The sequence below is a fragment of the Bombina bombina genome, chromosome 8 (genome assembly GCF_027579735.1).
Source record: "Bombina bombina isolate aBomBom1 chromosome 8, aBomBom1.pri, whole genome shotgun sequence".
Classification (NCBI taxonomy): Eukaryota; Metazoa; Chordata; class Amphibia; order Anura; family Bombinatoridae; genus Bombina; species Bombina bombina.
Window position 1 is genome coordinate 323,153,885 of NC_069506.1, and position 25,601 is coordinate 323,179,485.

Genomic DNA, 25,601 nt, shown 5'->3' on the forward strand with positions numbered 1-25,601 from the left:
AGATAAGAGACCACAAAGTGAAAATGGGAAAAGAATAAGGCCCACCTGGCCTGTCAAGGATTGAGTCAATGAGCAGCCTCTAGGTACTTCAGATTCTTGTGGTCAGTGAGAATCTGAATGGGGTTGGTGGTACCCTCTAGCCAATAACGCCATTCAGTCAGAGCCATCTTAATGGCTAAGAGTTCATGATTACCCACATCGTAATTCCTCTCTGCAGGAGTAAAGCATTTAGAGAAAAAGGCTACAGGGTGCAACTTGGAGGTTAGAGGATCCCTTTGGGGTAAGACTGCTCCAGCTCCAGTCTCAGGGGCGACAACCTCTAAAGTGAACTGCAGGTCAGGATCAGGATGGCGGAGCACAGGAGCAGAACAAAAGGCCTTTTACAGATGGCTTCTGGAGGCCAATTTTTGCAGTCTCTGTTCCGTTTAGTCAACTCAGTGAGTGGAGCAACTATTTGGGAAAAGTTCTTTATAAATTCTGTAGTTCTTTTAATGAGGTGGGTTAAAGCCATTCCAGAACTGCGGTGAGCTTAGAAGGATCCATGGCAAAACCTTCCTTCAAGATGCCATAGCCAAGGAACTGTATGTGAACTTGGTCAAACTCACATTTCTCCAGTTTGGCTACCAGAGAATTGTCTCTGAGGTGAAGAAGTACCTGTCTCATGTGTTCATGATGCTCTTCAAGCATGGAGGAGAAAATAAGGATGTCATCCAGATAGACGATGACAGTGCGATTGAGGAGGTCACGGAAGACATCGTTGACAAATGCTTGGAAGACTGCAGGGGTATTAGACAGCCCAAAAGGCATTATGAGGTATTTGTAATGCCCTGGTCTTGTGTTGAAAGCAGACTTCCATTCATGCCCTGGGAATATACAAATAAGATTGTACGCCACGTAGATCCAACTTAGTGAAGTAGCGAGTATTTTGGAGCTAATCATAAAGTTCAGTGATCAGAGGAATAGGATAGTGATTCTTGATAGTGATGTTGTTTAGGGCTCTGTAGTCGATATAGGGTCTGAGCCCACCATCCTTTTTACTGATGAAAAAGAAACCAGCCCCGGCAGGAGAAGAAGAAGGGCGAATAAAACCTTTAGCTTGGTTTTCTTGACTATAATCCTCCATGGCCTTGGTTTCAGCTTTTGAGAGTGGATAGGTCCTCCCTTTAGGAAGTGGGGCTCCAGGAAAGAGGTTAATTTTGCAGTCGTAAGGACGGTGGGGTGGCAGCACATCAGCTGCTTTCTTTTTAAACACATCTGTATACTGAGGGAAAACTTGATGGGGTCAGTAGACTGGCTATTGGGATGTGGTGCAGAGGAGTTCCCTTAGCCAGGCAGGAGGGGAAGCAGGATGTATCTAAGGAGGCCACACTTGTCAAAGTTGTCCCTCAGTCCAGTCGAAATGCGGGTTGTTTATACGAAGCCAAGGAAGACCAAGGATGACAGGCTGTGCTGGGGAATAAATTACATTGAACTGCAACGGTTCGGTATGAAGGACTCCCACAGTCAGCTGATTCAAAATGGATTAACCCTGATCCAAGGGGAGTGCCATCCAAAGTAGTTATTTTGAGACATTTTGTTTCTGCAGAAGAGGCAACCCTGCCTGAATCATAAAATGGTGATCAAGAAAATTTCCAGTTACCCCTGAATCAATGAAGGTGTAATGATCAGCAATTCGATTGCTGTTTCTTTAGTCTGATTATGAGTATTCTCTGGTAAATAGTTTGTATGTATCATGTGATTAAGTCTGTCTGCTAGTGAGGAGACAGAGTCTTAATCACCTGGATTAATGTAGCCCGGAATATTCACCTCAAAATTATAAGTAATAAGATCAGGTGAATTATATCTGGGTCCAGAGATAAGTTTGTACTATGTAAACCTTTATAGATAATAAGTAGCAGTTTATATAGGTTTGTGACAGATAAGTGAGGTCCCCTTTAAGGTAATACTGTGCCTTTAAATAATACACCTTGCGGTAAAGATAAGTTCACAGTGTGGAGTATAATGTTTCAGCTTGCTGGCCCTTTAAATAATACACCTTGTGGTAAAGATAAGTTCACAGTGTTAAGTTTACTGTTTCAGCTTGCTGGGCCTTTAAATAATACACCTTGCAGTAAAGATTTGTAAACAGTGTTAAGAATACTGTATCAGCTTGCTGCGCTGTTAAACATTACACCATACGGTAAAGATAAGTTCACAGTCTTAACGGCAATGCTAACACTTGTATACGGAACCTGGCTCTAGCAGCTGTGTGCGTGCAGCCTTTCTGATCCTCTCCAAAGATTGCGGCCTGTGTCCGTTAAGCTGGAAGTTGTTAGAGCGGCGTGCGTGCTGCAGTTGCAACAGGTGACTTCTGCTTTAGATGAGAAGTAGCTTCAGTTGAAGGAGACAGAGCTAATCACAGAACAAGTGATACTCTGTTTTAGACAAGTAACAAGAAAGGCTGGAGAGTGAGTGGGTATCAACCTTCAATAAACCAGCAAAGGTGTATGGGAAATGGAAAGCTTTTAAAGGAAAAGAGAGCCAGATAATTGATTCTTAAGGTGGTATGTGAGATGTAGTAACATAAGTTAAGGTGGAACTGAGGAGTTCATGACACATCCCCCCCTCAAAAGAACCTCAAGGAGGTGTCAAGGTGCTGGACGATCAGGATGCCTACGGTGGAACACAGACACCAGGCGGGGAGCCGATAGATTGGATGCCGGCTCCCAGGAATCCTCAGATGAGTCATACCCCGACCAGCGGACAAGGTATTGGAGTTCACCGTGATACCTTCGGGAGACGACTATAGAATGTACTTCGTATTCGGGGTCAGGTGTAGGAGATTCTGGAGGAGATGGAGAGACATGGGTAGAGGGATCACAGGGTTTGACAAGTGACACATGAAATGTGGGATGTATACGGTAAGTTGCTGGGAGTTGTAGGGTAACAGTGACAGGGTTGCTTATAGCCACTATCGGGAAGGGTCCCACAAACAGTTTATTGAATTTCCTACAGGGTGTAGGTAATTTAAGATTTTTGGTGGCGAGCCAAACTAAGTCACCCACTTTGTAGGCGGGTTGGGGACGATGGCGTAGGTCGTAGCATCGTTTCTGGGTGGCTTGTGCTTGCTTGATGTTCTCTTGTATGACAGTATAGGTCTGTTTAATGGAGTTGACCAAGTCATTTACTTGTGGACAGGGACTGTTTGCAGGAGGTAGCGGGTGAAAACGAGGGTGCCTTCCTGAGTTGACATAAAAGGGTGAAAATCCTGTGTATGAATTAGTAGTGTTATTGAAAGAAAATTCAGCCTGGGGAAGGAGCGAAGCCCAAGAGTTGTGTTTATGGGAGCAAAAACATCTCAGGTATTGCTCCAACCATTGATTGGTACGTTCACATAGCCCATTTGTTTGCGGGTGGTACGATGTAGTCAGGTGTTGCTGAATGCCAAGAGATTGACATAGGGATCTCCAAAACTTGGATGTAAATTGCAACCCTCTGTCACTGAGTACAGATACTGGAAGGCTATGCAGTCGAACAATCTCTTTGATAAATAGATCTGCAGTCTGCTGTGCTGTAGGAAGTGAAGCTGTAGGAATGAAGTGGGCCATTGTAGAGAACAGGTCAACTAAGACAAAGATGACAGTCATGCCACAGGAAGATCAACGATAAAATCCATAGAGACGTATGCCCACGGATAGTCTGGTAAGGGTATGTTTTGCAATAGGCCCAGAGGGAGTTGATGAGATGGTTTACAGGTTTGACAGGTGGAACAGGAACTTATATATTGTTTTACTGAGTGTCTCATAGAAGGCCACCAGTAGTGCCTTTGTAGAAGGTCATAGGTCTTATGTATTCCCAAATGACCAGCTAAGGAGGAATCATGAGTTATAGATAACACTTTTGTCCGGAGAGATGGTGGTATGTAATATCTTGACTTATTACAGAGGATACCGTTTTGATCAGGGGTGAGAGGGTAAGTACAAACTTCAAAAAACTCCAGCCACCATATCAATTTAAAAGACCTTTATTTTCTTATCCTGGGTCCAAACATACAACGTTTCAAGCCAATGTGGCTCTTAGTCATGTACATCTTAATTATACAGGTTCATGCTTTTTATACCCTCACCTGTTAATTATTCATTAACTGTTCATTAACCCATTGTGTGAAAAAACATGTATTGCAACATGCAATAGTGACACCTGTTGGTTGTAAAATATAGTACACTCTTTTTTACTTTTGATGTCTCTTTGTTTTTCAATAGAATGGGTGAACAGTGTACATATCGTTTAAAATATAAACATAAAACCTATATACAATATTAAAAGATGAGCATAAAATCCAAACATCCACAATGTCTGCACAGTCTACAGAGTATATTTACATCAATCAAGATTTATTCCTTTGCAGAGTGTATTTTTTCATTGAGAAAATTTCTTTCACTTTAATTGATTCATTTATCCATTATTTTACCATTATAACACCCTGTTATTCACAAGCCATTTTTAAGCGCCCTTAATCAACCAGAAAATATACAAACAATCCTAACCTTCTCCCTGTGTGATTTTCTTTAGTAAAATAGACTCCAATCAAAGTCTTTATTAAGGCCCTTGGGGATAAGGCAATCCAGTTTGTGAGGGTAAGTAGCCTTTGTTGTATAAAGTTGTTGTTGGTTCTTTAATTCAGTGCTATCAGGTGAGAGTACACCGATTATGGATGTAACGGGAACTATTGTTGAGTTGGGAGTAGCTGTGGAAGGCTTAATATCTTTTCGAGACAGAGCGTCCGCCTTACCGTTTCTTGATCCAGGTCGATATGTGATGGTGAAATTGAATCGTGAAAAGTACAAGCTCCACCTGAGCTGACGAGCTGACAAAGTACGACTAGTTTGAAGATATTGTAGGTTTTTATGGTCCGTATAAATTACTATTGGATGTTCTGCGCCCTCCAGCAAATGTCTCCACTGGTCAAATGAAGTCTTAATTGCGAGAAGCTCCTTTTCCCCCACTGGATAGTTGAGTTCAGCAGGTGTAAGGAGTCTGGAGAAGTAACACACTGGGTGCAAAGTATCTTTTGGTAAGAGTCTCTGGGATAGAATAGATCCAATGGCGTATTTGGACGCATCTACTTCCAATACGAATTGTGCTTTGCTGTTGGGAATGTGCAGTACTGGGGAAGTGACAAATAGAGATTTAAGGAGTTCAAATGCCTTTTGAGTTTCTGGAGTCCAGATGAATGGCTTAGAGGTCCTAGTCAGGTTAGTGAGTGGCCTAGCAATGGCTGCAAAATTGCAGATAAAGCGCCTGTAAAAATTGGCGAAGCCTAAAAACCGCTGGACTTCTTTTATGTTGGAAGGTATAGGCCAAGTGGTGATGGCAGAGATTTTACTATCCTCCATAGATATCCTGCTATTGCTAATGCGATAGCCAAGAAATGATACTTCATTTACATGGAAGAGACACTTCTCTAACTTGACATACAGCTTATGTGTCTGTAATCTGGATAACACTAACCTGACGTGTTTGACATGTTCAGAGAAAGAGGAAGAATAGATAAGAATATCGTCTAGATAGACCACCAGGAAAGTGTCAAGGATGTCCCTAAAGATATCATTAATGAAATTCTGGAATGTTGCCGGAGCATTACACAACCCGAATGGCATAACTGTATATTCGAAAAGACCATACCTGGTCCTAAATGCAGTCAGCCACTCGTCTCCGGACCTTATTCTTACAAGGTTGTAGGCGCCCCTAAGATCAAGTTTAGTAAAAATAGTGGCGCCTCTTAACCTCTCAATTAACTCGGGAATGAGAGGCAAAGGGTACCTGTTCTTTTTAGTACGCTTGTTTAATTCCCGATAATCTATTATCGGACGTAAAGACCCATCCTTGTTTTTCACGAAAAAAATGCCGGCACCGGCAGGGGAGGTGGAAGGGCGAATAAAACCTTTTTATAGATTATCAGTGATATAGGTTTTTAAATGAGCCAATTCAGGTCTAGAAAGAGGATAGATGTGGCCATAGGGAATGGTTGCCCCGGGAAGTAAGTCTATGGGGCAATCGTAAGGCCTATGTGGGGGCAACGACTCGGCTTCTGTTTTATTTAAGACAGCTGAGAAGTCAAGATATTGTGTAGGAATAGGAGATGAGGAAGTAGTGAACAAGTGAGTGTTTGGAAAACAAGTTGAGACACAGTAGGGAGAGGAGAATGAAATGGTGAGGGTATCCCAATGTACCACAGGTTGGTGTAGTTGAAGCCAAGTGATTCCCAGAACAATAGGGTAAATGGGAGAAGAAATAATGTCAAAGGAGATAGTTTCAGTGTGACCAGATGGAGAGGAAACAAGTAAAGGAATAGTCTGTTGAGACACTGGACCAGATGCTAAATGCGAACCATCAATGACTTTTATAGGCAAAGGTGTGCTTTTAAACTGAAAGGGAATGGTAAGGTAGGCTGTAGCAGTGGTTTTTGTGTGGAAACAATGTTTTATGTTATGGATCTTACCTATCTTCTGCTTTAGTAATAGAGGGCACTCCTTAACTGCATGACCAGTACCTGCGCAGTACATACATAAATTCGCAGTTCGGCGTCTAGCCTTTTCCTGCGGAGTAAGTGGACCCCTAATAAAACTGATGTCCATGGGTTGGTCGGACGGTGGACCAACGGTTGGAGGAGTTGGCAGTACCCTGCGAACAGGTCCTGTAGATGGGCTTCTTTCCTGCTTCCTCTCTCTAAGGCATCTGTCAATTGTAATCGTGAGGGCATAAAGGTCGTCAAGACGATCCGGTATACCAATCCTGGCGAGCTCATCCTTGATCTCCTCTGCAAGTCCGAGACGGTATTGGTTTTTTAGAGATACCTCATTCCAGAGGGAATCTCTAGCCCAGATTCTAAATCTGGTAATGTACTCTTCTACCGGTGCTTTAGACTGCTTTAAGTTCCTGAGTTTACTTTCTGCAGTTATTTGACGGTAGGGGTCATCGTAGAGGCCTGATAATGCCTTTAGGAAAGCATCCAGGGAATTTAGAATGGGGTCCTGGGTCTCATAAAAGGAGTCGTCCCAGGCCCTGGGTTCTCCTCTGAGATAGGAGAGTATGGTTAGAACCTTGGACCTATCAGTTGCATATGTCCTAGGACGAAGGTCAAAAAGCTAGAGGCATGCATTCCTAAACTGCCTAAATGTGGAACGATCTCCAGAAAATTTCTCCGGGTAGGAGACTTGGGGTTCTGCTTGATGATCAGTTCCAGAGTTCCTATTTGACAATGCTTCCCTTAAACAGGCTTTGAGACTCTGGTTTTCTACCTGCAGCTCTCTAAAAGCCTGTGTCAGACTATCCAAACGCTGATTTAGGGTATGGATTTGTGATGTCAGGTCACTGGGCTCCATTATCAAATATAGATTTTAGGGCTGGTTTATTATGTAATGATCAGCAATTCGATTGCTGTTTCTTTAGTCTGATTATGAGTATTCTCTGGTAAATAGTTTGTATGTATCATGTGATTAAGTCTGTCTGCTAGTGAGGAGACAGAGTCTTAATCACCTGGATTAATGTAGCCCGGAATATTCACCTCAAAATTATAAGTAGTAAGATCAGGTTAATTATATCTGGGTCCAGAGATAAGTTTGTACTATGTAAACCTTTATAGATAATAAGTAGCAGTTTATATAGGTTTGTGACAGATAAGTGAGGTCCCCTTTAAGGTAATACTGTGCCTTTAAATAATACACCTTGCGGTAAAGATAAGTTCACAGTGTGGAGTATAATGTTTCAGCTTGCTGGCCCTTTAAATAATACACCTTGTGGTAAAGATAAGTTTACAGTGTTAAGTTTACTGTTTCAGCTTGCTGGGCCTTTAAATAATACACCTTGCAGTAAAGATTTGTAAACAGTGTTAAGAATACTGTATCAGCTTGCTGCGCTGTTAAACATTACACCATACGGTAAAGATAAGTTCACAGTCTTAACAGCAATGCTAACACTTGTATACGGAACCTGGCTCTAGCAGCTGTGTGCGTGCAGCCTCTCTGATCCTCTCCGCAGATTGCGGCCTGTGTCCATTAAGCTGGAAGTTGTTAGAGCAGCGTGCGTGCTGCAGTTGCAACAGGTGACCTGCTTTAGATGAGAAGTAGCTTCAGTTGAAGGAGACAGAGCTAATCACAGAACAAGTGATACTCTGTTTTAGACAAGTAACAAGAAAGGCTGGAGAGTGAGTGGGTATCAACCTTCAATAAATCAGCAAAGGTGTATGGGAAATGGAAAGCTTTTAAAGGAAAAGAGAGCCAGATAATTGATTCTTAAGGTGGTATGTGAGATGTAGTAACATAAGTTAAGGTGGAACTGAGGAGTTCATGACAGAAGGCTTGAGTGTGGACAGAATTCTGATGGAAGGTAAGGGTCACAGGTACCAGGATCTAAGAGGAGTGAGGGGATTTAGTAGAGACCATGCTTAGAGGTACCCCAGTTTTATCCTCTAAGCATTGGCTTTTCCCGGCAGAATATCACTGTTCTTTAGTTGGTGTGAGTTAGAACCACAATAGAAACATAGTCTCAATCTCCTTCTTCTCTGTCTTTCAGATTATGTTGGCTTGAGGGAGGGGAGATCCATGGGTTCCTCTACAGAGGTAACTGGAGGTACTGAAGATGAAGAGGATAGTCTAGAGACCGGATGAGTAGAAGGACGAGAGGGAAGGGTTCTACAAGTTCTGTCTCTTTCAGCTTGTCTCTCCTGAAAGCGAGAATCTAGACTGATACAAAGTGTTATAAATGTATCCAGGGAAGAAGGAGCATCACAATAAGTAAGCTCGTCTTTGATGCGCTCATGCAAACCTCTCCTAAAGGCTGCCTTGAGAGCACTGCCATCCCAACTGGTCTCAAGTTCCAAGGTGGGAAACTCAATGGCGTATTGTGCCACAGATCTATTGCTCTGGCGGAGATCCAAGAGAGAGTACTCTGTAGCAGAAGCGCGTCCGGAGGTCCCAAACACAGAAGATAAAGCAGAAATTAAGGCATCAGCATCGTTCAGGAGTTGAGTGCTCTGTTCCAAAACGGGAGAGACCCAGGCTAGGGCCTTGTCTTTTAGTAGATAAATGATAAAAGTGACCTTTGACTGATGAGACTGGAAGGCATGAGGATCATTGCGAAAGTGCAGCCTGCACTGGTTGAGAAAACCCCTTCAGTCGGTAGTACCATCATACTTGTCAGGTAATGGTATCCGGGGTATACTTCCAGAATCAGGGGAAGAAGCTGCAGCACTAGCAGCAGGGACCAGTTGTGTAACAACAGGAGCAGCATTCTTCTCTGCAACCAGTGAGGAGAGCATAGTGGTTATAGCCTCTAGTTTAGAATCCAAATCTGCAAGTGCCTGGTATGGGTTCCCAGCATCTGTCCCTGAAAAGAGACTGCTCTTGCTGCCTCATTTGGGTTCATGGCCCAAGTATAATGTAATACTCGTGGGATATTCCTCTATCAGACCAAACTTTGCCAGTAGTCTTCTTATCGTGGCGTCAAGTGGAATGATAGGAAATATCCCAGAGCAGAGTGAGTTTGCGAAATGAGGTAAGCAGTACTCACAGTAGGCAGGGTAGTCCTTCATGGAAATAGGAAGAAGGTAGAGAAGGGTCAAGGCAGATAGAGTCTGGTATCAGGAAGGCAGTCCAGCAGAATAGCATTTCAGGGGTAAACCAATAGAATGACCAGGAACAGGCAGGTGTCAGCAACAAAAGGAAATCCAGCAGTATGACAGTTCAGGGGTAAACCAATATAATGGTCAGACAGGCAGAGTTCAGCAATGGTAAGGCAATCCAGTACTTTAGGGGTTAAGCAAGCAGAGAGATCAGACAAGCAGAGTTCTGTAACGTTATAACAATCCAGCACTTTGAGGATTAAGCAAGCAGAGTGGTCAGACAACCAGAGTTCAGTAACAATATAGCAATCCAGCACTTTAGGGGTTAAAGGGACAGTCAACACTTGTGGTAACATTATTTGATATTGAAAAATAAAAAACTAAGATCTGCCTGCACTATACCCCTTCTGCCTTGCCGCCTTGCTTCTTGTACTAATCACCGTCGATAACTTCTCTAATACCAGGTAAATATGGCAGCCGAACTCCCCCCACCGTTACGTAGCTGCCTTCTTCTTCAAATGATCAGCAAATCAGAATCCAATCCTCGGCCAGAAATTGCACGCGCTTACGTACAAGAAGCAAGTCGGCAAGGCAGAAGGGGTATAGTGCAGGCGGATCTTCGTTTTTTATTTTTCAATATCAAATAATGTTACCGCAAGTGTTGACTGTCCCTTTAAGCAAGCAGAGTGGTCAGACAAGCAGAGTTCAGTAACAATATAGCAATCCAGTACTTTAGGGGTTAAGCAAGCAGAGTGGTCAGACAAGCAGAGTTTAGTAACAATATAGCAATCCAGCACTTTAGGGGTTAAGCAAGCAGAGTGGTCAGACAAGCAGAGTTCAGTAAAGATATAGCAATCCAGTACTTTAGGGGTTAAGCAAGCAGAGTGGTCAGACAAGCAGAGTTCAGTAACGATAAGGCAGTTTAGTAATAGTAAGTAACACAGCACCCAGGAGCACACACATTAACACCTATACTTGGGCACAGGTGAGAGCAACTGAGGTACTTACATAGGGCAGGATTTGTGCCACAGGAGGGATCCAGAACCGGCATCAGAAGAGGGGCATGCAGATGATGACGTCAACAGCTCAGCGGTGTGTCAGTATGTTCCCAAAGACAAGTGCCCTTACCGAAGCCATTACAGCCAGGATAGGCCATGTTTCCACTGCCAAGTCTACAAAATGTTTTTCCTCATGTTATTCCTAACGCTACGCTACATAAATGTAGGCCTCACATGCATGGGACATTAAAGCCATTTGTTTACTTTCTGTTCATATAACCTCTGCAAGGATTCGCTGTATTGGAAAAAACAAACAAAAAGAAAAACAAAACTTAAATCTGCCTACAAAATTTACATTTTTAAATGCAGATTTCATATGGCAGCATTATGTTAACAGAGAGTGCGAAGCTATTCTTCTTTAGTATAGTGGTGAGTATCCCCGCCTGTCACGCAGGAGACTGGCACTCGACTACCCGATGGGGAGTTGTGCCCTTTACCCCCATGCATCCACCACATTACAGGAAGTGTAAAAAATAGAATTGTTTATCCTTAGGCCTTGCATATTAATGGACAAAATTAAAAAGCATATCTACAGGTACTGTATTCTGTATTCCAGCTTGCCTGAGACAATATGAGGTTTACGAGGACTTAGCACCTTTGCATTGTAGGCCCAGGTTGCTGCCAAGCTGTGAAAGTCATTGGCATGTTTGGATGCAGCCCAGATATAAACACATTTCCCTGCACAAAAGAGATAAAGCGCTAGCAAAGGATGGTTTAGAACCTGGACCCAGCACGCTCGCGATCACTCGCCTGTTGGATGCTGCAGTATGTATTGGTCTGCAGAGTCTGCTCTCAGGGTAGCTTAGTGTTTGCCTGGCATAGCGACACCTTTGAACGTCCTTTAAGGCTTTTCTCGCCTCAGAGCTCTAACCCTAACAAGACATATACTGTCAGTCTGTTGGCAAAGCTCCCATTATTAAAATTAATTTACCTAGGGTGCATGCGGTACTGCTTGGGCTGCTGCGAGTAAAGGGACAGGAAACCCCAACATTTTCTTTCATGATTTGGGTAGAACATACAATTTTAAACAACTTTCCAATTTACTTCTATTATAAAATGTATATATATATTCTATTTAAAGAACAAAGGAATTTCAAGTATTTACATTAAAAATACATTATAACACATTCAAAATAAAAAATGATATTGCATGTTTCAATGTATATGAGTGGGAGGGGCTCGAACGTGAATATATAAATATGTGAATATAAGTGTACACATGTGTATTTATGTGTGTGTATATATATATACTGTATGTGTGTGTGCACATACATATTTACACCAATAAACACATAAATATACACATTTACACATTTTTACACAAATTAGTTGATGGGGAATGCAGTTTTGAGTTTAATTTCCCTTTAAGTAATGACATAGTACATGACTATATGAGTTCATATAAATATAAATTGGGTCTCTCAGTATTAGACATAATTTATGTCATCATATTTAAATTGTATCCTATAAAAAAAATTAAAATAAGAATTTTTATTCATATGGACATTCATTGCCAAGTTTTCTGCCAAACCTACCCTGCTCAACAGCTCCTTTGTGCCTCCGGTGTTGCTGTTTTTCTTATAGTTGCTGGGATCCTCCCTTCCACCTGTCAGTATTGTGTTATAAAATGGAGTTTAGAAGATAAAAGATATCATTAACCCTATGGAGGCCAGTGATATCTCACATTTGCCTAATCAACCAAAAGAGAGCAGGAATTACCCAAGTCTTCTACTATTTTTTAGTGAGACATCATCAAAAAAACAACTGTTCAATTTACATTCAGATAGATTACGTGTTGCATGTATGTATTGGGTACTTGTAAAGCGAGGCTAATCACCCATAAGGGTCTCAAGGCGCTGCTCATTTTATCGACCTCGGAAGGATGAAAGGCTGAGTGGACCTCGCCGGGGATCGGACCTGCAACCCTTAGGTTGCTACAGAGCTCAGCAACAGTGCCTTAGCATGCTGAGCTATCTGTCCGGTGTTGAGCATTATGACTCAAATAGCAGTGTTATGGGCCATAACGCATAATTTTCCCTAACGCAGCCATTACGAGTCTTGTCGGTATAGGTGTACGGCAAGCCTTTTAGCCTGTAATGCATAGTCATTACCGCACCCTTAAAATTAACGTTTTTTCATGGGATTCCCAAAGCGCTGGTATTACGAGTTTTGCGTTCTGGCTAAAAAAATGGTTACAACCTAAAACGACAAGATCCGTAACGCCATCTAAAGTCAATAGTTATGAGTGTTATGCTACAAATCTGTAACATAAAACTCATAACTAAACTGCTACAAAGTACACTAAACACCCATAAACTACCTCTTAACCCCTAAACCGAGGCCCCCCGCATTGCAAACACTATATTAAACTTATTAACCCCTAATCTGCCGCTCCCGACATCACCACCACTAAAAATAATTATTAACCCCTGTTCCGCCGCTCCCCGACATCGTCACCACTATAATAAACTTATTAACCCATAAACCGTTGCATTCCCACTTCGCAAACACTATTTAAATATAATTAACCCCTAATCTGCCGTCCGCCCACATCGCCCCCACTATACTAAAGTTATTAAGCCCTACACCACCGCCACTATAATAAACCTATTAACCCTAAACCGAAAGCCCCCCACAACAAAATATACTAAGGTAAACTATTAACCCCTAAACTGAAAGCCCCCAAATCACAATAAACTAAATTAGACTAGTAACCCCTAAACCTAACACCCCCCTAACTTTAGATTTAAATTACAATTTCCCTATCTTAATTTAAATTAAAACTTACCTGTTAAATTAAAAAAAAAAAGTTTAAACTAAAATAAACTAACTACCAATTAAATAAAACTAAACTACACATTAAAAAAATCCTAACACTACAAAATTTTAAAAATAAAAAAGAATTACACCTAATCTAATAGCCCTATCAAAATAAAAAAGCCCACCCAAAATAAAAAAACCCTAGCCTACAATAAACGACCAATAGCCCTTCAAAGGGCCTTTTGTGGGGCATTGCCCCAAAGATATTAGCTCTTTTCCATGAAAAAAAAATACAAAGACCCCCCAACAATAATACCCACCACCCAACCAAACGGTTTTTTTAAACGGTATTAGAATAGGAATAATTTTTATTTTTTTTGGATAATTTCGGTTTTTTTTTGTAATGGTAGTTTTTTTTTTTTTGTGAATTTAGGTTTTAGTGTAAGGTAGCTTAGGTTTTATTTTACAGGTAATTTTGTATTTATTTTAACTAGGTAGTTATTAAATAGTTTATAACTATTTACTAACTAGTCTACCTAGTTAAAATAAATATATACCTGTGAAATAAAAATAAAACCTACGCTAGCTACAATATAACTATTAATTATATTGTAGCTAGATTAGGTTTTATTTTACAGGTAAGTATGTATTTAGTTTTAAATAAGTATTATTTAGTTAATAATTGTAAATTTAATTTAGATCTATTTTAATTATGTTAAAGTTAGGGGGTGTTAGGTTTAGGGTTAGGTTTAGGGGAAGGGTTAGGGGTAGGTGTAGGGGTTATTCGTTTAATTTAGGTAGTTGCAATGTGGGGGGCTGGCGGTTTAGGGGTTAATAGGTTTATTTAGTTGTGATGATGTTGGGGAGTGGCGTAATAGGGGTTAATAACTTTAATATAGTGGCAGCGATGTTGGGGTGCAGCGGAATAGGGGTTAATAACTTTAGTATAGTGGCGGTGATATTGAGAGCAGCAGATTAGGGGTTAATACCTTTATTTAGGTTGGCGGCGATATCGGGAGCGGCAGATTAGGGGTCAATAACTGTAGGCAGATGTCGACGATGTCCGGGGCAGCAGATTAGGGGTGTTTAGGCGTGGGTGTTAGGGGTGTTTATGTTAGGGTGTTAGGTTTTAATGTTAGTTTCTTTTTCGCCATAGACATCAATGGGGCTGCATTACGGAGCTTTTATTTCCGCGATCGCAGGCGTTAGACTTTTTTCTGACCCGCTCTCCCCATTGATGTCTATGAAGAAAGCGTGCACAAGCACGTCAAAACAGCGCTTAAAAGCACCATATCGCCCGCACAAGCCAGGTTTTTTAAAAACTTGTAATGGCAGTGCTATAGGGGATTAAATAACGCCACTTTTGTTGCAGTCGTTAATTTCCCTATAGCACTCAAAACTCGTAATCTAGGCGATTGTTATCTTCCTTTATTGAAGAGTAAACTTAGGTTGGCTTAGGAGCATACACATTTCTTTAGCATTTCATGGCAGCAGTGTTTGTGGCAATGTTATACAAAAACTGCAACTATATAATGCAAAAGGTATGTTGTGCATGCTCATAAGGCCCATAAGTTCAATCCTAAACAAAGGATCTCCACTTTACAGATCTCTAGTTAGACCTCATCTTGAGAATTGTGTACAGTTCTGTAGGCCAGATCTCCAGAAGGATATAAATAAACTTAGAAGACGCAATGTCCTAAATACGTATAGAACAAAGAAAGAAGGGAGAGAGGTGATATGATAAGAACTTTCAAATATATTAAGCAACTTCATAAAGCCATTTAGTCACTCGAATGATAAACAGAACAGTACTGTGTTAGCTCAGTGTATTCAAAGAAAGTAAAAATCATTTTGCAAAAAATAACAAAAGCTATGTATAGGTGATATCTTTAATAGATATCTAATAGTGGATAGAACTGCAAGCTTCCAGGACACTGAGGTCCATTTGTCAGGCATTCTGATGCACAAATTAAGATGAGTTATATTTACATACAGTATACAGGGTAAGATAAATGTATTTTTGTATATTTGTGTGGTTCTTGTATGGCCATAGCTTTGGGAAATGTTTCACAAGGATTTGTGACTCCTGGATTTGATTTCTTAGATATGGATAATAAAATGCTGGATGATTTTGTAACCTCTATGTAAAACAGTCTGACTGGGCGTGGGATATTATATTAGTCATGTGCAAGATTAAATATTCTCAGTGAATGTTTTAATATTTAGGAATTACTAGATTTGCCTTGTCCTTAAGAAATAGTTGAGTTAATAAAACATTGTCCGATCTTAAACAATGGCGTAAGGATGACCCTTCACCAAGTACCTACAGGATACAATGGAGTCATTCATTCTATTTATAATAAGGTATTTGACTTTTTAATATACAACTTAATAATAAATAACACACCATGTTACATTTTATTATACAGTCAGAATGATGGTGAGAGTTGAGGTTAGAAGTTTGATGGACAGTTTTATATGTTATTTGTGGGTAAAAGAAATAAATTGAAAACTGCCCAGAAGTTATATTAAAATATAACTTATTGAATTGTCCAATTCCCAAAGTCCAAATACACAAAGGCAGCAAAAAGAAAAATAAATAAAAAATGGAGGTTCTTGTGGTGTACCCTTGTATTCTTGCCATTTAAATAACAAAGGCTAGATTACAAGTGGAGCGAGATAATTAACCAGCCATTACAAGTGGCTGGTTATTGCTACCTCGAGCTTGCAGTAGCACTTAGAGCTTATAAAATTAACTAGAGATCCAATCTGTGGTTAATTTTATAAATCTGCTTAAAATGGCCCCAAAATATTGTCTAGAGCATCTTTATTTTTTAATAAAATTACTGCACTAGGCAGTATTTTGGGGTTGAAGTTGGTGGAAGTGGGATGCCTTTACATTGTGGTCTATGGGAAGTGTGTGTTCCCAGTAAATAAATATGTATATGCTTACACATATTTACACATAAATATATATGTATATAATCAATTATATTTATATTTGCTGCCATCACTGCGCAACTTACCCCTTCGCTGGCGCTGAAGTTCTGATGCCGTCCCTGGTGGCATCAGACTGAGGCTCCCATAGGAGCCCATGGAAGTGCGCTCTCATGAGCGCAATGCTTCCCAGCAAAGCCAGCGGGAGGTTGCGTTCACATTGCTGAAAACTTTTAATACTAGTGCACATTATCGTGCTCTAGTATTAAACAGTGGAGCACTAAATATCGCATTTGTAATCTGGTCCCAAATCATGTCTAAAGATAAGAACAACACCAATAACTCCTCTAAACTGTGTTGAGCCTTATGGTCAGATTGTTGCCGGCACCCACAAGTGGACCTGAAATGCTAGTTAAGTAGCTGCAGTCTTAAGACTGTTGCTACTTAGCCTTTCCGCCACCTCAAGGGTGGGATATTTAAATCATCTCAATCAGATCCAGTCAGGATGACTGTCAAGCCCTCCTCTCGCTTGTGGCTGCACAAGAAATTCTCTATCTGGCCTTTCATAAAAATTGTCCATAGTCACAATTTAAAATTTGTAGTCAAAGATTATACTTAAACATTGATGCCTTTAACATCCAGAAATGTTGCCCATACATTGTAACACTACTGGTGCTTTGTAGAGTACAAGTCTTATAGATGGAACATGTAAGCAGGAATAGAACAGACAGGCTATTGTGCAAGAAGCTATGAATATAAAAAAGGCAAGGTGAGGTGGGTATAGGTAGTTTGTTTCTTAAAAGAGAGTACCTGGGGTTTACCCTCAATGCTTTTCTTGTATTTCTAAGGAGATGTAACATATGTTCCCTAGTTTCCAGACCATAAATGAAAGAAACGCATACATGAAATCTTTCTGGCAAACTGGATAGACTTAGGATCACGTTTTCCTCATCCAGTTCTTTGTCAACAGAATCTATATAATAGCTGAGCAAACTTCTGCCCACGGGCCACATATGGTGCTCCAAGTGTTTTTACATGGCCTTCAGTTCCCCTAACCAGAAAACAGACATTAGTAATTTATTATTGAAAAAGTAGTTCCATACTTCTAACTAGGGGGCAGATCATCTTAATTCGCTAGAGGCGGCTCTTGCCTTGAGAACCGTGTGTCCCTGTTTTTAAGTATGTAAAGGCAATGGATACATTTAATCAGGGCCTACAAATAAAAACATTGTATAAAAGGAATACATTTTATATTGAAATAAAAATATGCAGTAAAATGTATTGTTTAATCACAATAAAAAAAACAGTAACAAATTCATCGCTCACAAAAGCTACAGTTGGTCCATGACAAAGCTGATAATAACTCCAATATTTTCATAATGTGTGAAGTAGTTAATACAAGGGGGCAATAAATGACCTGGTGTCTCCAACAGCCTCACGCACAGATGAAGGGGACTTCCCAATAATGATAATAGCCCAAGATGAGTTACCATAGAGACCGATATCTTCAAAAGGGACTCATGATAAGTTACCAGCATAGGTTAGTGATCGGAGGCACATTTATAAAAAGCCACAGAAATATCACTGGCTGTCTTTATCTAAAATAAATATGAGACTTATGAACTCACATCGGTGGTCTGATTACTCACCACACGACCTTTCCACCATTAAAGTCATAGATCATGTCTGGCCGCAGGTGCAAGCAAGTTTACCTCCTCCTTTTTTACAATGTGTTGTGCAGGCCTGTATAAGAACTCAACATGTTCCTTATCCTCACCAATATACAACTTACACAGAATATATTAGACTATCTAAAAGTCTCCCTCTAATGTTCAACTTCTGTTAATGATCATTTTGCCATAATAACTTGTTTTTTTATTTTTTATTTCTATATGTTATATTTTTTGTGGCACTTGAAGCACATCAATCCTACTATAATTAAAAAAATAACAAATTCAGTATCAACATTGTTATGAAAAAAATAATTGTTTATGGAAAAATCAAATTGAAATGAAGCAGGAAAAAACTATTTAAGGTGCTCTGGGTTTCATGTCCCTTTTATTTTTACCAAGTATTGCGACACATTTTATAAAGACGTCTGTCAATTAAGGGAAGGAGCATTAGACAACTACAATACTTAAATGAGTGATTTGTTAATCCCCTAGAAAATTGCGTATTTTCTACAATGTAACAGCTTACAAACTCTGTATTGGTTCACTGAAAGAGGAATTATCACTTAATGATTAATTGTCAATTCTGTAGACATATATGGTCTACATTAAACAAATCCTACCAAAGCTAAAATTCTACACTTTTTTTTTCTCTCAATGGAACTTAACTGTAGGTTTATCAGACTTGCTAATTAGCCTGAAAAACAATAGCACAACTGACTACAAGTTTTCTGCTTTATTGCTTTGTCCCCAACAGCTTATATTACATTGATGCCCATAAAACAGTTTCTAAAATAAATTGTGCAGTTGTCACCATTGTTAGAGCCTCTATTTTTAAAACACAGAGATTATCTCAACCATCATGATGAAAACTATTCTACTCTACACCACTTAACGCACATTGTTCCTTTACATGATTTGACCTCCACAGTTTTTTTGTGTCAGAAGTAATATCTGTCCACTTAGCTCTGTATATAAAAGCTGATTCTATTTAAGTGTTTCATATTTTATAAGCAGAACACAAAAGTGACTATTCACTATCTGCTTTATCTGTAAAAAATAAATACTAAGCTACAAGGCCGGATTGGCCTACCAGGAGATTTCCCAGTGGGCTGCAGCGGCTGGGGCTGGAAAGCTAAAATTTAAAGGGGTAATTAATGGATGCAATTGGGTCGTAGGACGCCTATGTAACAACAATCTAGCATTTTTTATTTAATTCAAACTAATTTAATATAATTTTGAAAAAAATATTGGTGGAAGGAGTATCCCACTAATCCGCTTTGAGAAAAATGATGCGTGCACATTTTACTGACTCAATAGAAAATAGGGCTGGTATCCAAATTTTCCAGCGCTGCTTTATATTCCCTGCCTGGCCCTGCTAAGCTAAAAAGAGTTTAATGTGAAAAAAAGTTATTTTCATACATTATTAAAAGTGCTTACAAGTGAGTTTCAAAAGCACGTGTCATGTATGGAAGAGACATGTCCGTGTGATGCTTGTAGCAATTCCAGGCAATAGGCCCATATTGTTTTCTGCAACAATCACGTCTGGAGAACAGCTTTGTATATGACAGCAAATATATGCTTTTTTATGCTGTCACTTGATTTTGATTACCTGTATTTCACATGGATTTTCCTGTAGGCTTGATTTTTAGTTAGGCTGTCTGTGCCCATAGGCCATTGGCTCCCTACAAGGGAGTAAGACATGTCAAGTTACCTACAAAGTGACTAGCATTAAAAACTTGCTATCTTGCTTACAGGTGAATAAGTGAGCTCATGTATGAGTGTTCCATGCTTGAAGACAATTTGTATACGCTTCTTGATTGGCCAACAACCAAACCTGTAGATACTGCAAAAACATGGATTGGGATTTCTTCATAATTAAGGTATAATAAGGTATATTTGTAATCCAAGGCCTTCCAGTGCAGATACAAAAGTAATGTCTTTTAGTGAGCATTCAAATGAGTTAGACTCAGGGGGCTTTCATCACTTATAAAAGGGAGCAAAGGTTTTAGAGGCTCTAAGGGATTTTCTATAAATTCCTACTAAACACTATACATAGATATATGATCTTCGTTTATGTGCCATTAAATATTGCTCAGTTATTTACTGCAGATGCCTTTAGATAAACACTTTGTTGTTCCCTTTGACAATGAAGAAAAGGGTGCAATGGCATAAGGGAAGACAGGAGAGAGATTAATGCTCTAATGGTGTTTTGACGTATTGTTTCAGGAACAGTTTGTGTGACTCAGGAGATTTGTGAAGCAGCTGTTGAGATCTGGATGCAGAAGAATGGGAAGGGGGGGGGGGGGCTGGATATAACCATGTGAAGGGGAAAGAGTTATGCCCAATACCTTGTCATATTGTAGTTTGCCCTGTGATAATTGTTAAGTGGAAAAAGGACAAATGGAATGTGAACAACAAAAAGGTGTAAATGGACGAGTCAAGCGGGTGCTTTGAGTATATTTAGAAAGGGCGATAGAAGGGGGTACTGAACAGACTCAAATGCAAAATCTTTGAAGGTAGTCCTAGTTACTGATACACAGGAAACTCATGATAATCCTCATTATTCATACTCTGTTAATATCAGTAAAATATGATGAAGTTATTTCATTTATTATGTATTGTTAATATTTTTCTTTCATATTTCTATATCTATCTATCTATCTATCTATCTATCTATCTATCTATCTATCTATCTGTCTGTCTTAGATTTATCTATGTATCTGTCTATCATCTATCTATCTATCTATCTATCTATCTATCTATCTATCTATCTATCTATCTATCTATCTATCTGTCTTAGATCTATCTATGTATCTGTCTATCTATCTATCTATCTATCTATCTATCTATCTATCTATCTATCTATGTATCTATCTGTTTGTCTGTCCCTCTATTATCTGTCTAGCTATCATCTATGTATCTGTCTATCTATCTATCTATCTATCTATCTATCTATCTATCTATCTATCTATCTATCTATCTATCTATTGATCTATTATATATCTAGTATCTATCTATCTATTGATCTATCTATCTATCTATCTATCTATCTATCTATCTATCTATCTATCTATCTATCTATCTATCTATCTATCTATCTATCTATATGTCTGTATGTCTATCTATTGTCTAAGATTTTATTTAAAGTAACTCACATGACGTAAATGCCTGGTGTCCTGTAATGACAGGCAATCTGAAAGAGCATATATTGTTTAATAAATAAATAAAGTATGCACATATATAGCAAACACATCACTATGCAGTTCAAGTGTAAATATATAAGGAGAGTACCAAGAGAAGGAATGAAGAAAATTGACAAAGATAGAACTGTGGCATTGATAAGATGTTTGAAAATGGTGAAGGGTAAAGATAATGGCTAACACTGTCTACTAGTAGAAGTTAATAGTAAGAGGACACTGTAGCAGATTTAGGAGGCATAATAATTATGGCAGGTATTGGCCAACATTTAATGGCAACAGGATACTGCAGCCTAACAAGGAGAGTCTAGCCCAGGCATGCCAGACTATCCCCCTGTGAATGAGGAACATGGCAACTTCAGACAATCATTTTGTTCTTTTTTAGGCCATTAAGGTGTAGCCATAACCCTCTAAGCACACTGGGCTCCCCAAGGGTCATAATTTATATATAAACAATGAGAGAGGAAGAGAAGACTGAAATAGGCATCTGGGAGGATGCTGGGTATTTCAAGGCTGGACCGTCTTAATAGGCGGGATCAGACTGTTTAACTTCAGAAAAGTTCTCCTCTGTGAAATGAACAATTGGGCTAAAAGAGACTGTTTACTGGTGGAGACTTGCCAAAGAACAAGCTATTGATATTGGTCAGTGGCTCTGCAATCAAAAAACTTTTATGTGGCCCATCTGTTGAAAAGGTTGGACACCCTGTGCTAGAAACATTCAACTTGACATCTTTAAAAGGTTTTAATAAATATCAGTGTCAGCTTTCCCCCCTTTCTTTCTTTTAAAGTTAAATGCTAGAAATATGCTTTAGATAGAAGAAAAATAAACTGAGATTTTGGAGTGAGCACACTTTTCAACAAGCTTTATTTAGATTATGAACCAATTCCATTTTTTTTTTTTTTTTTTTCTTTTGAATATTGTATTTAGATTTGACTTATTCCAGATGTGGAGCATTCAGAAGCTAATCTTCATGTTAAATGGTTGTTTGCCTGATACATGCTAGAAAAAAGATTAGACTCTAGTCACAAGTTTACTAACTGGAACGCGCCCACAAACACCAGACTGAGCCACCTGCTCTTTGGTGCCTTCAAGCATTGCCAACATCTCCAGCAGTAATTAAATTAAGATTTTAAAAGGTTTAATATCTGGCTGAAGGCGCTGAAGGTGAACTGATGTTCATTATTATAATGAAAGCAACAGGTTCAGTAAAGATTCTAGTTAAAATAAATTAGATTTTTTTTTTTTTTAAATAACAGTTTATTTCTCTGGAGCCAGCATCTACGTTTTCAAAATGGATGAAAACAGCATTAGATAATAATTATTTTTACTGAAACCCAAATAAGTGTCTTATACATATTGTTAAATATCTGTTTTTAGTCTTAAAGGGACAGTCTACCCAAAAATGTTGATTGTTTAAAAAGATAGACAATCCCTTTATTACCCATTCTCTAGTTTTGCATAACCAACACTGTTATATTAATATACTTTTTACCTCTATGATTACCTTGTATCTAAGCCTCTACATACTTCCTCCTTATCACAGTGCTATTTACAAACTTGCATTTAAGCCAATTAGTGCTGCTTCATAAATAACTCCATGGGAGTGCGTACAATGCTATCTATATAGCACACTTGAAAAAGCACTGTCTGGCTGTGAAAAGCTGATATAATTCCCTGAGATAAGGGGCTGACTGCAGATGCTTAAAAACAGTCAGAAATGTAGAGGGTTAAAGGTTATTACGTGTATTAATATAACTGTGTTGGTTATGCAAGGCTTTAGGGGAGTTTGCAATCTTTTAGCCAAGATACTTGTATTTTAAAGTCAAAATTCAGAAGTGATATTGGTCTATTAGAAGAGATATAGGGGCCGATTTATCATTGTCTGTCCGACATGATACGCTGAAAGCTAACAGCATACGTTGTCAGCATTCAACATTGCACAAGCAGTTCTGGTGAACTGCCTGTGCAATGTCGTCCCCTGCAGATTTGCGGCCAATCATCCGCTAGCAGGGGGTGTCAATCAACCCGATCGTATACGATTGGGCGGATTGCAGACCGCAGCCTCAGAAGCAGTGGACCAGTTATAGAGCAGCGGTCTTAAGACCGCTGCTTCATAACTGCTGTTTCTGGCGAGCCTGAAGGCACGCGCAGAAACAGGGGCATCAGGGGCCCTTCGGCCCTTGATAAATTGGCCCCTCTATATGGATCTATGTTTGGCTTGAGAATAAGATTTATCATGGAACTTGTGGAATTATTAGACATTTTTCCTGATTAAAGCAGATAAAACTAAAAAGAATAATCATTTAATATCTTGTAAAATCCTGATGGGAGCTTGTCCGGTCCAGCTATTTATTTAAAGATGCTCTATTTATCACTTCCTGAAACTCCTTTTCCAAAATAGGTTAATTCAATAAGTCCATAGGACATTTCTTAATTTGTGGAAGCAAAATTTTACTCCAAAACTGACTTTTCCCTTTTCTTCTTGACGTCGATCTCTCTACGTATTTATGTCTTTAAACGAATCTGTAAATTGTTTTGCTACAGTAAATCTTTTAGAGATGTGCATTCGTTTTGTCACGGACGTACATTTGTGCCGAAAATCAGATATTTGTTTTGCTTTAACAAAATGAATATCCGAATGAATGCACCAAAGTAAATGAAAGAAAATGAAAAAATACTGACGAGTCAGTATTGATTAGTTTCATTGGTTAATACCTATCTTAACATGCTCTAGAGAATGCGCTAACCTGATCATCCTCTTGTCAGAGCCCTGGCGCAGGTTCTGGGAAACAAGAGTGTTAAGCCTGCTGTTAGGGTGGCTGGGGCGCCGGGAAGAAGAGGGGTTAGCACAAGTATTCTAGCTACAGGTGAACTTTTCTCCTCTAGCTTTGAACATTTAAATTCATTTTAACACAAATTAATGTAAATGTTTAACAAAAATTCAGTATTTGTTTTGTTTTAAATAAAATGAATACCTAATAATGCAGCCACAGAATATTCAGGGAACAGAATTTCCCCGATTATTCTGTATGAAAATTTCAGACGAATCAGAAAGACTCCGAATACTCAGTACCTTCTTTCCCAATCCTCTCAATATGATTATATCTTTTTCATCTTAATTAAGTCGGATAGGTATTTAACCATTTATTTCCAAAATAGAAGTTTTCCTTTCTTGCTCTAATATTTTCTTGCGTTGAACTCTGTAAAGAAAAAAAAAAATGCGCCTCTTGTAAATCAAGCCCTTAGGGGACGATTTACCAATGTCCGGCCGACATGATACGCTGTAGCGTATCATGTCCAACAGACATCGCTGAATGGCGACAGCATATGCTGTCAGCATTTAACGTTGCACAAGCAGTTCTGTGAACTGCTTGTGCAATGCCGCCCCCTGCAGATTCATGGCCAATCGGTGTCAATCAACCCGATCATATAGGATTGGGCGGATTGATGTCTGCAGCCTCAGAACAGGTGGTCTTAAGAAGCCTGAAGACTCGCGCTGAAACAGGGGCATCAGGGGCTATTCAGCTCTTGATAAATCGGCCCCTTAGTCTTTTCTTTTTTAAATACCTCCAAACTGATAGGTGCACGGTTTAAAATCATTGTAAAGTTAATTCTAACTTTATTAACCTGATTATAACAATTCTAAGATGCTAAAAAAAGATGAATCTTTAAATGTGTTTTAGCTGCTTTTGAAATATATGTAAATTCTTTAATGTCTGGATTTTTAATTCTCCAAATATACCTCACTTATAAGTCATAAAATATCTTATTAAAATGTTTTATTGTCTCTGTGAAATTTTATTGCAATAATTTGGTACATTTAGGGCTAGATTACAAGTGGAGCAGTATTTATCGTTTTCGCTAGGATTTTCATTTTTGCGCTAGTCGTGTTGCCATGGGGGTTACAAACTGAAAGTAAACTTTTTGCTCCAATGCTAACCCAACTTGCACAAAAAGTCTAAAATCGTGATCATGTTTGCGCATTCCCCCATAGAAGTCAATCGTGAAAAAAGTCGAAGTTGAAAAAAAACACCCCACTCTCGCGCAAACATCCTAATATATTCGCAATATCGCCAACCCGGCATAAAAATTATGAATATTTCATTTTCCAATGTTATTTACATAACGGAATATGTTCTATTTATTCATAAATAAATATTTCTACATATTTCTGATGTTTTTTAAACAAATATATATTTATACCTATACAGGGAGTGCAGAATTATTAGGCAAGTTGTATTTTTGAGGATTAATTTTATTATTGAACAACAACCATGTTCTCAATGAACCCAAAAAACTCATTAATATCAAAGCTGAATAGTTTTGGAAGTAGTTTTTAGTTTGTTTTTAGTTATAGCTATTTTAGGGGGATAT